We start from the raw sequence: 13,626 nt of genomic DNA, 5'->3' as shown, positions 1-13,626 counted from the left end.
TTGAACTCCTGACCTCAGGTGATCTGCCTGCCTCGGCCTCTCAATGTGTTGGGATTATAGGTGTGAGCCACCACATCCAGCACAGAATGTTTTCAATAAAGAGAAAGTGTTGTGTATATTCCTATAACTAAGAAGTATTAATGAAGAATGTTGTCACGTGCCCTTTGTCTCTGCCACTCAGTGCTCCCCATCTTTCCCCCAGTAAAAAGTCTTCTTTCTGCCCAATTAACTGTATCACAGTAGCAGAAAGTCAAGGTGGAGATTAATCAAATATTCCTTGAGAGGCTATTACGAACATAAAATAAAAACTGGCTTATCCAAGTTTTGCAGAAATCCTCAAAACTTAAAGAAAAACAAACCCATGTCCATCATCCCATCCCAGTTAACAGCAATTGCTGGAAACTTTATAAATTTTTTTTTTTAATTTAGAGACCTGGCTTGGGAAATGACTTCCAATGAACATCCTTCATAAGGAATTTGCTCTCCACCATTCTGTTCTCATGCACTGACATCCAGTGGGTACCACATGTCAGCTGAGATACTTGAGACTTTATGTTACAAAAAAGAGAAGGCAGGTAAAGAGTGAGAGAACACTAAATACAGTCAGGGTCAAATGTGGATGTAGAGGAGGGCCCTCCACCAGCCTGTGCCATGCTGCCCTAGGAGGGATCTCAGGGTCACCTGTGCTCCAATGTCTTACACAGTTGTAGTAAATGGCTCTCCTCTACTATCACTTCCAGGTGAACCAGGGGGAGATTGGAGCACCTTGTAGTGCAAGAAAGTAAGGGCTTCAAGCAGCAACAATAAAAACAGTAGTGAAGGCAGGCGATCCAAGATGGCTGAATAGGAACAGCTCTGGAGTGCAATTCCCAGCGAGAACGCAGAGGATGAGTGATCACCGCATTTCCAAACCAATTTTTACTGCCCACAGATGAGGAGATTGTCGGGTGGAAAAGCACCACGAGTCTCCAGCATGGCTGTTTCAGCTGGCGCAGTGGGTCTCCGCACAAAAACTCACGCAAATCTGGGTGCCCTTTGAACTGGAGCCTGGTATGCCTGGGAGACAGATTCACCCATACAACTGAGAAAAAGGGGGCTGAAACAGGGAGCCAGGATCTGGCTCAGCAGATCCCACCCCAACAAAGAAAAGCAATCTGAAAGACTCTGGATTGAGAGTTTCACAGCAAGCACAGCTGGACCTGGGACGGTCCAGCTCTGTTGGGGGAAGGGTGTCTGCCATTACCATGGGAGTCCCCCACTACCAAGGCAGTCCGCCATTACTGAGGCAGTCCACCATTACTGAGGCAGTCCACCATTACTGAGGCAGTCCACCATTACTGAGGCAGTTCTAACTATATAAACAAAACCGCAAGGAAGTTCACACAGCAGCTGGACAGAGCCCACGGCAGCTGAGCAATGCCTCTGCTGGCAGACTGTGACTAGGCTACCTCCTCGCTGGGCAGGGCATCTCTGAAAAAAGGCAGGAGCACGTCAGGAACTTATAAATAAAGTCCCACTTTCCCAGGACAGAGCACCAGGGAAAAAAAGGTAGTTATGAGTTCCGTTGCAGCAGACTTAAATGTAACCTGCCCCCAACAGCTCTGAATGGAACAATGGAGCTCACAGCTCAGCACTTGAGCTCCATAAAGGACAGACTGTCTCCTCAAGCAGCTCCCCAACCCCCGTATATCCAAAGAGACATCTCATAAAGGAGAGCACAGGCTGACATCTGGCAGGTATCCTTCTGGGACAAAGAAAACAGAAGAAGAAACTGGCAGCAACCCTTAGTATTCTGCAGCTGCTGCAGGTGATCCCCAGGCAAGCAGGGTCTGGAGTGGACCTCCAGCAGTCCTACAGCAGAGGGGCCTAACTGTTAGAAGGAAAACTAAAAAACAGAAAGAAATAACTTCATCATTAACACAAAGGACGTCCACTCAGAGACCCCATCTGAAAGTCACCAACCACAAAGACCACAGGTAGATAAATCCACAAAGACGGGAAGAAACTAGTGAAAAAAGGATGAAAAACCCAAAACCAGAACACCTCTCCTCCTGCAAGGGATCACAACTCCTCACCAGCAAGGGAACAAGGCTGGATGGAGAATGAGTCTGATGAATTGACAAAAACAGGCTTCAGGAGGTAGGTAATAAGAAACTCCTCTGAGCTAAAAGAACATGTTCTAACCCAATGCAAAGAAACTAAGAACCTTGAAAAAAGGTTTGACGAAATGCTAATGAGAATAAACAGCTTAGAGAAGAATATAAACGAATTGATGGAGCTGAAAAACACGAGAACTTCGTGAAGCACGCACAAATTTCAATAGCTGAATTGACCAAGTAGAAGAAAGGATATCAGAGATTGAAGATCAACTCCATGAAATAAAATGAGAAGGCAAGATTAGAGAAAAGCAGTGAAAAGAAATGAACAAAGCCACCAAGAAATATGGGATTACGTGAAAAGAGCTAACCTACGTTTGATAGGTGTACCTGAATGCAACGGAGAGAATGAATCCAAGCTGGAAAACACTCTTCAGGATATTATCCAGGAGAACTTCCCCAACCTAGCAAGGCAGGCCGATATTCAAGTCCAGGAAATACAGAGAACACCACAAAGATATTGCTCAAGAAGAGCAACCCCAAGGCACATAATCATCAAATTCACCAGGGTTGAAATGAAGGAGAAAATGCTAAGAGCAGCCAGAGAGAAAGGTCGGGTTACCCACAAAGGGAAGCCCATCAGACTCACAGCAGATCTCTCGGCAGAAACCATATAAGCCAGAAGAGAGTTGAGGCCAATATTCAACATCCTTAAAGAAAAGAACTTTCAACCCAGAATTTCATATCCAGCCAAACTAAGCTTCATAAGTGAAGGAGAAACAAAATCCTTTATGAACAAGCAATTGTTGAGAGATTTTGTCACCACCAGGCCTCCTTTACAAGACTCCTGAAAGAAGCAGTAAACATAGACAGGAACAACCAGTACCAGCCACTCCAAAAACATACAAAATGGTGAAAAGCATAGATACAATGAAGAAACTGCATCAACTAATGAGCAAAGCAACAAGCTAGCATCAAAATGGTAGGATCAAATTCACACATACCAATATTAACCTTAAATGTAAATGAGCTAAATGCCCCAATCAAAAGACACAGCCTGCCAAATTGAATAAAAAGTCAAAACCCATTGGTGTGCTGTATCCAGGAAACCCATCTCACGTGCAAGGATACACATAGGCTCAAAATAAAGGGATGGAGGAAGATTTACCAAGCAAATGGAGAGCAAAAAAAAAGCAGGAGTTGCAATCCTAGTCTCTGATTAAATAGACTTTAAACCAACAAAGATCAAAAGAGACAAAGAAGGGCATTACATAAAGGTAAAAGGATAAATGCAACGAGAAGAGCTAATGATTTTAAATATATACACACCCAATAGAGGAGCAACCAGATACATGAAGCAAGTTCTTAAAGGCCTACAAAGAGACTTAGACTCCCACACAATAATAGTGGAAGACTTTAACACTCTACTGTAAATATTAGATCAATGAGACAGAAAATTAACAAGGATATCCAGGACTTGAACTCAGATCTAGACCAAGCAAACCCAATAGACATCTACAGAACTCTCCACCCCAAATCCACAGAATATACATTCTTCTCAGCACCACATCACACCTACTCTAAAATTGACCACATAATTGGAAGTAAATCACTACTCAGCAAACGCAAAAGAACGGATATCATAACAAACAGACTCTCAGACCACAGTGCAATCAAATTAGAACTCAGGACTAAGAAACTAACTCAGAACCACACAACTTCATAGAAACTGAACAACTGGCTCTTGAATGTTGACTGGATAAACAATTAAATGAAGGGAGATATAAAGATGTTCTTCGAAACCAACAAGAACGAAGACACAACATACCAGAATCTCTGGGACACATTTAAAGCAGTATCTAGAGGAAAATTTATAGCAATAAATGCCCACATGAGAAGCAAGGAAAGACCTAAAATCGACACCCTATCATCAAAATTCAAAGAGCTAGAGGAGCAAGACAAAAAAACTCAAAAGCTAGCAGAAGACAAGAAATAACTAAGATCAGAGCAGAACTGAAGGAGACAGACACAAAACACCCTTCAAAGATCAATAAATCCAGGAGCTGGTTTTTGAAAAGATCAACAAAATAGATCACTAGCCAGATTAATAAAAAAGAAAAGAGAGAAGAATCAAATAGATGCAATAAAAAAAGATAAAGGGGATATCACCACAGATTCCACAGAAATATGAACTACCATCAGAGATTACTACCAACAACTCTATGCACATAAACCAGTAAACCTGGAAGAAATGGATAAATTCCTGGGCACTTGCACCCTCCTAGGCCTAAACCAGGAAGAAGTTGAAACCCTGAATAGACCAATAACAAGGGCTGAAGTTGAGGCAGCAATTAAAAGCCTATCAACCAAAAAAAGCCCAGGTCCAGATGGATTCACAGCTGAATTCTACCAGACATACAAAGAGGAGCTGGTACCACTCGTTCTGAAATTATTCCAAACAATCCAAAAAGAGGGAATCCTTCCCATATCATTTTATGAGACCAACATTATCCTGATACCAAAATATGGCAGAGACTCAACAAGAAAAGAAAACTTCAGGCTAATATCCATGATGAACATAGATGCAAAAATCTTCAATAAAATACTGGCAAACTGATTGCAACAGCACATCAACAAGCTTATCCATCACGATCAAGTAGGCTTCATCCCGGGGATGCAAGGCTGGTTCAACATCGGCAAGTCTATAAACGTAATTCACCACATAAACAGAACCAAAGACAAAAACCACATGATTATCTCGATAGATGCAGAGAAGGCCTCTGACAAAATTCAACAGCCCTTTATGCTAAAAACTCTCAATAAACTAGGTATTGATGGAACATATCTCAAAATAATAAAAGCTATTTACAACAAACCCATAGCCAATATGAATGGGCAAAAACTGGAAGCATTCCCTTTGAAATGTGCACTAGACAAGGATGCCCTCACTTACCACTCCTATTCAGTATAGTATTGGAAGTTCTAGCCAGAGCAATGAGGCAAGAAAAAGAAATAAAGGGTATTCAATTGGGAAAGGAGGAAGTCAAATTGTCTCTATTTGCAGATGATATGATTGTATATTTAGAAGACCCCATCATCTCAGCCCAAAATCTTCTTAAACTGATAAGCAGCTTCAGCAAAGTCTCAGGATACAAAATCAATGTACAGAAATCACAAGCATTCCTATACACCAATAACAGACTTAAAGAGAGCCAAATCAAGGACGAACTGCCATTCACAATTGCTACAAAGAGAATAAAATACCTAGGAATACAACTAACAAAGGATGTAAAGGACCTTTTCAAGGAGAACTACAAACCACTGCTCAAGGAAATAAAAGAGGACACAAACAGATGGAAAAACATTCCATGCTCATGGTTAGGAAGAATCAATATTGTGAAAATGGCCACACTGCCCAAAGCACTTTATAGATTCAATGCTATCCCCATCAAGCTACCTATGACCCTCTTCACAGAACTGGAAAAAAACACCTTAAACTTCATATGGAACAAAAAGAGAGCCCGTATAGCCAAGTCAATTCTAAGCAAAAAGAACAAAGCTGGAGGCATCACGCTACCTGACTTCAAACTATACTACAAGGCTGCAATAATCAAAACAGCATGGTACTGGTACCAAAACAGAGACACAGATCAATGGAACAGAACAGAGGCCTCGGAGGCAATGCCACACATCTATAACCATCTGATCTTTGACAAACCTGACAAAAACAAGCAATGGGGAAAGGATTCCCTGTTTAATAAATGGTGTTGGGAAAACTGGCTAGCAATGTGCAGAAAGAAGAAACTGGACCCCTTCCTGACACCTTACACTAAAATTAACTCCAGACGGATTAAAGACTTAAATATAAAACCTAACACCATAAAAACCCTAGAAGAAAATCTAGGCAAAACCATTCAGGACATAGGCATAGGCAAGGACTCCATGACTAAAACACCAAAAGCATTGGCAACAAAAGCCAAAATAGACAAATGGGACCTAATTAAACTCCAGAGCTTCTGCACAGCAAAAGAAAACAATCATTAGAGTGAACCGGCAACCAACAGAATGGGAAAACATTTTTGCAATCTACCCATCTGACAAAGGGCTAATATCCAGAATCACAGAACTAAAACAGATTTTCCAGAAAAAAAAAACAAACCCATTCAAAAGTGGGTGAAGTATACGAACAGACACTTTTCAAAAGAAGACATATATGAGGCCAAGAACCATATGAAAAAATGCTCATCAGTGGTCATTAGAGAAATGCAAATCAAAACCACATTGAGATACCATCTCATGCCTCAGTTAGAATGGCGATCATTAAAAAATCTGGAGACAACAGATGCTGGAGAGGATGTGGAGAAACAGGAACACTTTTACACTGTTGGTGGGAGAGTAAATTAGTTCAACCATTGTGGAAGACAGTGCGGCGATTCCTCAAGGACCTAGAAATAGAAATTCCATTTGACCCAGCAATCCCATTACTAGGTATATATCCAAAGGATTATAAATTGTTCTATTATAAAGACACACACATGTGTATGTTCACTGTGGCAGTGTTTACAATAGCAAAGACCTGGAACCAATCCAAATGTCCATCGATGATAGACTGGACAGGGAAAATGTGGCACATATACACCATGGAATACTATGCAGCCATAAAAAACGATGAATTCGTGTCCTTTGTTGGGACATGGATGAACCTGGAAACCATCATTCTCAGCAAACTGACACAAGAATGGAAAATCAAACACCACATGTTCTAGCTCATAGGCAGGTGTTGAACAATGAAAACACATGGACACAGGGAGGGGAGCATCACTCACTGGGGTCTGTTGGTGGACTAGGGGAGGGACAGCGGGCAAGGGGAGGGATAATGTGGAGAAATGCCAGATATAAGTGATGGGGATGGAGGCAGCAAACCACATTGCCATGTATGTACCTATGCAACAAGGTACCTATGCAACAAACCAACAATAAAGGTGTTTTTTTCTGGTTTATATATATATAAAAGAAACAGTAGTGGAGCTGATTCAGGGCAAGTGAGCCTCAAAATTGAGGCTTTGCCTGGGAGGGTTATTGGCTCTGCTGAGGAAAGAATTCAAGGGCAAAGCAGTGGTTCTGGACAGCAATTTTTATTGAAGCAGCAGTATACAAGCAGCAGCAGAGGGACTGCTCTTTGTGGAGCAGGGACACATTATGGGGCAGATTAATTAAGGGGCAGATTATGCAGAAATTTCTTTAAAAGGGGTGGTAGCTTCCAGGTTGTCATAGAAAAGGGTAGTAACTTCTGTATGTTGCCATGGCACACTGGTGGGCATGTCTTATAGAAAGGTGCTTCTGCCCCATCTCTGTTTTAGCTAGTCCTCAATTTGGTCCAGTGTCCAAGCCCTGCCTCTGGAATAGAGTCCTGCCTCCTACCTCAGAGTCATGGCAAAAGGACATGAGATCCAACGGAAAGAGCTCCTATGGCCAAAGTTGGAAATATTTTTAAAAATAATAACCAGGTATTTGATTACAAGCCAAAGTATTTTTTAAAAAATGCATGAGTCTGGCCGGACATGGTGGCTCACACCTGTAATCCCAGCACTTTGGGAGACCAAGGCCGGCAGATCATTTCAGTCAGGAGTTCAAGACTAGCCTGACTAACATGGTGAAACCCCGTCTCTACTAAAAATACAAGAATTAGCTGGGCATTGTGGCACATACCTGTAATCCCAGCTACTCAGGAGACTGAGGCAGGAAAATCACTTGAACCTGGGAGGTGGAGGCTTTAGTGAGCTGAGATCGCACCACTGCACTCCAGCCTGGGCAACTAAGACTCTGTCTCAAAAAAAAAAAAAAAAAAAGCATTAGTCCATCCCGACATAAGTATATAACTGAATAAATATCAATCATGGGGGAGAATAGACAAATCTCCTGTGCAGCATAATTCTAACTAATCTATGTAGCCACTCTACCCTCAAGGAGGAGTTGTGTTTTTTTATTTTTTTCTGGAATGCTTTATTAAGTTAAGAGCTTCAGGGAGCAGGAGAGAAACACCTTTTGCATGGCACAGCCTCAGAGGAGGCTGTGGGGCCATGAGGCCGGCTGCTGGCTCCCTCTGTCTGGAGCCCCATGGTACGGGCCGTGTGGGGTAGGAAGCGTTAGTAGGAGGTAGGGTAGGAAGAGGGTGGCAGGCTCCCGCCTCTCCCCTGCAAAGACAGCCTGCCATGGCCACTGCCTGGGCCTCTGCCAGACCCCTGGGGCAGGGCCATCAGCCCAGAAGCCCAAGCAGAGGGTGGCTGGGGACCAGGGTTGGAGGCATACAGCCACCATGAATTGCTTTTTCCTTTTTTTAAAGTATAAAGTGTTTTGGAAAAAAAAATCTATATAAAAATCTCTTCACATATAAAATCCTGAAGAAGGTGCAAGGTAAGACCTAGTGCAAGGGGCACACTCAGATATGTAGTGTGTGTGTGTGTGTGTGTGTGTGTGGGTGCATGCAGACATGTGCGTGCGTGCGTGTGTGTGTGTGTGTGTGGTGGGTGCAAGTGCATGTGTGGCCCACAGAGGATGGGGAGAAAGCTTGGCTTTGGACTTCCATCCAGCAAGGAAGGAGGGCGGCTGGTCCTCCAGGCTGGAGGGTCTGCAGCTGGGCAGGACCTCTACTCAGCCAAGCTGTTGCGCATGGAGTCCTTCTCTTGCAGGGCAGCCATGGCAAGGTGCAGGTGCTCCTTCAGCTGCTTGATCTCCTGTTCTGACCGCATCTTGATATGGCTCAGCTCCATATAGACATCCTGGTACTTTCCCGAGGTGAAGCACTTGTCCTTCTGCATCACCTGGAGCTCATCCTGGAGGCACTGCACCTCCTTCTTCAGGTACTGGAGTTCGTTCTCTTTTACATGAAGCAGCACCTCCAGCTCGCAGGAGCTCCACTCGTTGCTTTGCCCATTGCCCATGCCCTGTGAGGTGATGAAGCTGCGCAGCCAGTCTATCTCCTCTGACAGGCAGGCATGCAGCTCCTGGTTGCGGTGCAGCAGCTCCTGGCCCTCCTGCTGGCAGCGGCACAAGGTGTGCCAACACTCCTTGGCATGCTGCATCAACGCCCCAATCTTCAGGCACTTCTCTGAGTACTGCTCCAATAGCACCTGCAGCTCCCGTTTCAGTCCCTCCACATTTGACTGGTGTTGCTTCCGGAGGCCATCCAGGCCCTGCTGGAGCCTCCATGTTTTGCTCAGCTCTTGGCTCAGCTCTTCCTGGTGGGCCTTCTTCATCGCTTCAATGGCTGAGGCCGTGGCTGCTGTCTCCTCAACCAGAAGCCACTTCTTCTCCTGCTGTAGCTGCTGCAGCTCCCACTTGTGATGCCGCTACAGCTCCTCCATCACCTGCTGGTGCGAGGACTACATCTTTGCCAGGCTGCGCTCACATGCCTCCTGTGAGATGTAGCCCGGGGAAATGTGGCCACCCTCTGGGGATCTTGGTGCACTCTGAGGAGCCTCCCCTTGGACATGCCATGCCTCCAGCTGAGCCTGAAGAGCCCGAACCTCCTTCTCCAGTGCCTCGTGGCTGTCGCTTTGGGGCCCCTGGCTCTCTCCGTGGCTTTGGTTGAGCAGGGCAGTGAGTGGCACCCGCTTATTCTCCCACAAAGGCAGCTTCTCCAGTTCCTGCCACTTCTTGATCTCCTCACTGAGCTGGCTCTGCTGGTTCTCAGTCAGGGGGACACCCAGGCCCCAGCACGGCCTCTCAGCAGCAGGCACCTCTGGGGCCCTGCTGTCTGTGGCCTCAAACCACTTGCGCCCCTCCTTGGAGTGCTGGGATAGGTCCCGCTCCAGCTCCTCCTGCTTGGCCAGGCAGTCAGGAGCACAGGCCAAGGTGTGGGCCCACTGCGGGTAGGCCTGGGTCAGTGGGGAGAACTCCACGTAGTCCAGGGCCTGCCGCTGCCCATCCACCTTCCAAGGGCTACCCTGCTGATGACCTCAGGGCCCGCCCACTGCTCCCCTGCCTTCAGGGGGCCCTTCTGGGTGCCATAGCTGTGCAGCACGTTCTCCTTATTACAGTCCAAGAGCTTCGTGACATCTGGGGCTGAATTTGGACGCATGGTCTTTCTCAAAGCCTCAATCCAGTTCTGCCGGATGCCTGATGTCATGGCCAACAAGGTATAGACAACATCCTTGGTGTGTATCTGGAAGCCATAGTTATGCTGCACTGCATACTCAGTGACATCCGTGCAGGAACACAGGCCGATCTCACCATCCAGCTCATCTGCCTCCTCGGCAGTGGAGTCTCTGTAACATTTGACGCTTGAATCTGTTAGCACAAACCAATGCTTCTTCCACTGCCAAGTAGAGGTGGTGGTGAGCGAGGAGGAGGGAGTCTCTCCAGACTCATCCAAAATCAACATCCACCCGTTCTTGAAGTTGAGCAGATGGGGCGTCATGGCAGCGCCCCAGGGCAGCGGGAGGAGGAGGCAGGAAGGTGGATGCAGCTCTCAGGCCGCGCTCCGAGGCGCGGGGATGCCACTGCCACCGCCCCTTGGCTGCCTGCCACCATGCCTCCGGCCCTTCCCTTCCCCAGCGCATAACTCCTCACTTCTTAAGTATGGCCTGTGTATAGTGGCTTCCTTCTAAAAAGCACAGTGTGGAAAGTGGGGAATGGAGGGAGTAACTTCTTAGTGGGGAAACTAGACAAACAGTACCAGACGGCCACGTGACCAATGTCAACATCAACAGTGATAAGTCATGCTACTAGCATGTGCCCTTGATATGATGGAATGAAAATGCCACTTTACCTCTATGATCTTCCTTGCAAAACACACAGAATCCCAGTCTAATCATGAGAAAAACATCAGATGAATTCTAATTGAGGGGCATTGTACAAAATACCTGAGCAATACACCTCAAAATTGTCAGAGCTGTCAAAATAAGGAAAGTCTGAGAAACTCACAGTCTAGGGGAACCTAAAGAGACACGATGACTAAATGTTATATATCCTGGATGGGATTCTAGAAAATAAAAGGAAATTAGGTAAAAACTAAGGCCATCTGAATAAAGTATGGACTTTGGTTAATAACAAGGCATCCATGTTGGGATATTAGTTGTAACAAATGTACCATGCTAACGTAAGATGTTACTGATATGGTTTGGATCTGTGTGCCCACCAAATCTCATGTTGAAATATCATCCCCAGTATTGGAGATGGGGCCTGCTGAGAGGTGATTTGGTCATGGAGACAGATCCCTCATGCCTTAGTGCTGTCATGATGCACCTCATTTTGAGGTGTGTGTCCTCAAAAACAATAATTTACTGTTGGAATTAGGAATGGATAGTGAGTGAGTTCTCACGAGATCTGGTTGTTTAAAAGTGTGTGGCACTTCCCCTCAACTCTCTCTTTTGCTCCCACTCTGGCCATGTGAGATGCCTGCTTCTACTTCACCGTCCACCATGATTGCAACCTTCCTGAGGCCTCCCCAAAAGCTGAGCAGACGCCAGCACCAAGCTTCTTTGTAAAGCCTGCAGAACTGTGAGCCAATTAAACCTATTTTCTTTTTCTTTTTTCTTTCTTCTTTTTTTTGAGACAGAGTCTCACTCTATCACTCAGGCTGGAGTGCAGTGGCGTGATCTTGGCTCACTGCAGCCTCTGCCTCAACCTCCCGAGTTGTTGGGATTATAGGTGCCCGCCATCACACCCAGCTAATATTTTTGTATTTTTAGTAGAGACGAAGTTTTACCATCTTGGCCAGGCTTATCTTGAGCTCCTGACTTCGTGATCTACCACCTCAGCCTCCCAAAGTGCTGGGATTACAAGCATCAGCCTCCACGCCCAGCCAAACCTGTTTTCTTTATAAATTACCCAGCCTCAGGTGTAAATAACAATGCAAGAATGGCCTAATACAGTTAATAATCAAGGAAACCAGGTGCTAGGCATTTGTGAACTCTGTACTGTCATCCTAATTTTTTTGTAAATCTAAAAACTGTTCTAAAAAATAACATTTAGGTTGGGTGCAGTGGCTCACACTTGTAATCCCAGCACTTTGGGAGGCCAAGGCATATGGATCACCTGAGATCAGGAGTTCGCGTTCAGCTTGCCCAACATGGTGAAACCCCATCTCTACTAAAAATATAAAAAATTAGCCAGGCATGGTGGTAGGTTCCTGTAATCCCAGCTACTTGGGAGGCTGAGGCAGAAGGATCACTTGAACCCAGGATGAGGAGGTTGTAGTGAGCCGAGACTGTGCAATTGCACTCCAGCCTGGGCAACAAGAGTGAAACTCTGGCTCAAAAAAAAAAAAAATAGATAAATAATTAAATAAAAATAACATTTAAACAATACTATTTAGTGATTTAAAACAAAATGGCAATCCTGTGATTTGCAACAACATAGATGGAAGAGGAGGACATTATATGAGGCGAAATAAGCCAGACACAGAAAGACATATTTCTTGTGCTCTGACTCATTTGTGGGAGCTAAAAATTAAAACAATCGGACTCATGGAGATAGAGGATAGAATGACAGTTAGCAGGGGTTGGAAAGCAAAGCGAATGGGCAGGGATGAAGTGGGGATGGATCATGGGTGCAAAAATATAGTTAGAATGAATAGATGTAGTATTTGGTAGCACAAGAGGGTGACTGCCATCAACAAAAATTTACTGTTGGAATTGGAATTAGGAATTGGAATATTCCTAACACAAAGAAATGATAAATGCTGGAGGTGACAGATACCTCAATTTCCCTGATTGAATCATTACACATTGTACACCTATATCAAAAAATTACATGTAAACATATGCACCTATTATGTACCCATGATAATAATTTTTAAATTAAGTTTATTTAAAGTGAAAAATAGGCCAGGCATGGTGGCTCATGTCTGTAATCCCAACACTTTGGGAGGCTAAGGTACGTGGATCACCTGAGGTCAGGAGTTTAAGACCAGCCTGACCAACATGGAGAAACCTCGTCTCTACTAAAAGTACAAAATTAGTGGGGTGTGGTGATGCATGCCTATAATCCCGGCTACTCCAGAGGCTGAGGTAGGAGAATCGCTTGAACATGGGAGGCAGAGGTTGTGGTGAGCTGAGATTGCGCCATTGCACTCTGGCCTGAACAACAAGAGCGAAACTCCATCTCAAAAATAAATAAATAAATAAAGTGAAAAACACATTCCACTTTCCTAGATCTTATCTTTGTCAGCAGAATTCCAAGAACAAAGAAATTATAGAACAGAGGCTTTCACTAGAAAGGCAAAAATGCCCTCCTTTCCACATCTAAAGCCTGCTAGGTCCTGCTTCAACATATGTTTACAGGCATTTTCTTGTATAGGATATTGACCAAACTGGTGCATTGATCCAAATCTAGCCACAAGAAACCTAATGGAATAAAGATCCTACATTGATATTTTGGAGTCCAGCAAATACAATTGGAGCTGATGAGTGATCCATAGCCCTTGTCAAAAACATTCTGGCGTTTAGCTGACACTGAGATTTAACAGTGTAAAGAGTTCACTCTCGGGCAGCAGCTCATGCAGCAGACAGGAGCACGGCCAGACAAG

At 44.8% G+C, this 13,626-nt stretch overlaps 1 long non-coding RNA gene and 1 pseudogene across 1 annotated transcript in view; both read right to left on the bottom strand.

Moving 5' to 3' along the window:
• LOC135269217 (uncharacterized) overlaps positions 1 to 13,626 on the bottom strand; it is a 57,786-nt gene that overhangs the window by 2,956 nt on the left and 41,204 nt on the right. Inside the window, exon 3 of the long non-coding RNA XR_010337532.1 lies at positions 7,806 to 7,919. This is a non-coding gene — a long non-coding RNA (uncharacterized LOC135269217). The remainder of the gene's footprint in view (positions 1 to 7,805; positions 7,920 to 13,626) is intronic.
• On the bottom strand, positions 8,634 to 10,530 carry LOC105708710 (TRIO and F-actin-binding protein-like; annotated as a pseudogene).

This window comes from Aotus nancymaae, unplaced genomic scaffold, assembly GCF_030222135.1.
Source record: "Aotus nancymaae isolate 86718 unplaced genomic scaffold, 86718_ANA_hifiasm-v0.15.2.pri h1tg000051l, whole genome shotgun sequence".
NCBI classification, from domain to species: Eukaryota; Metazoa; Chordata; class Mammalia; order Primates; family Aotidae; genus Aotus; species Aotus nancymaae.
This window is presented reverse-complemented; position numbering and strand designations above follow the sequence as displayed.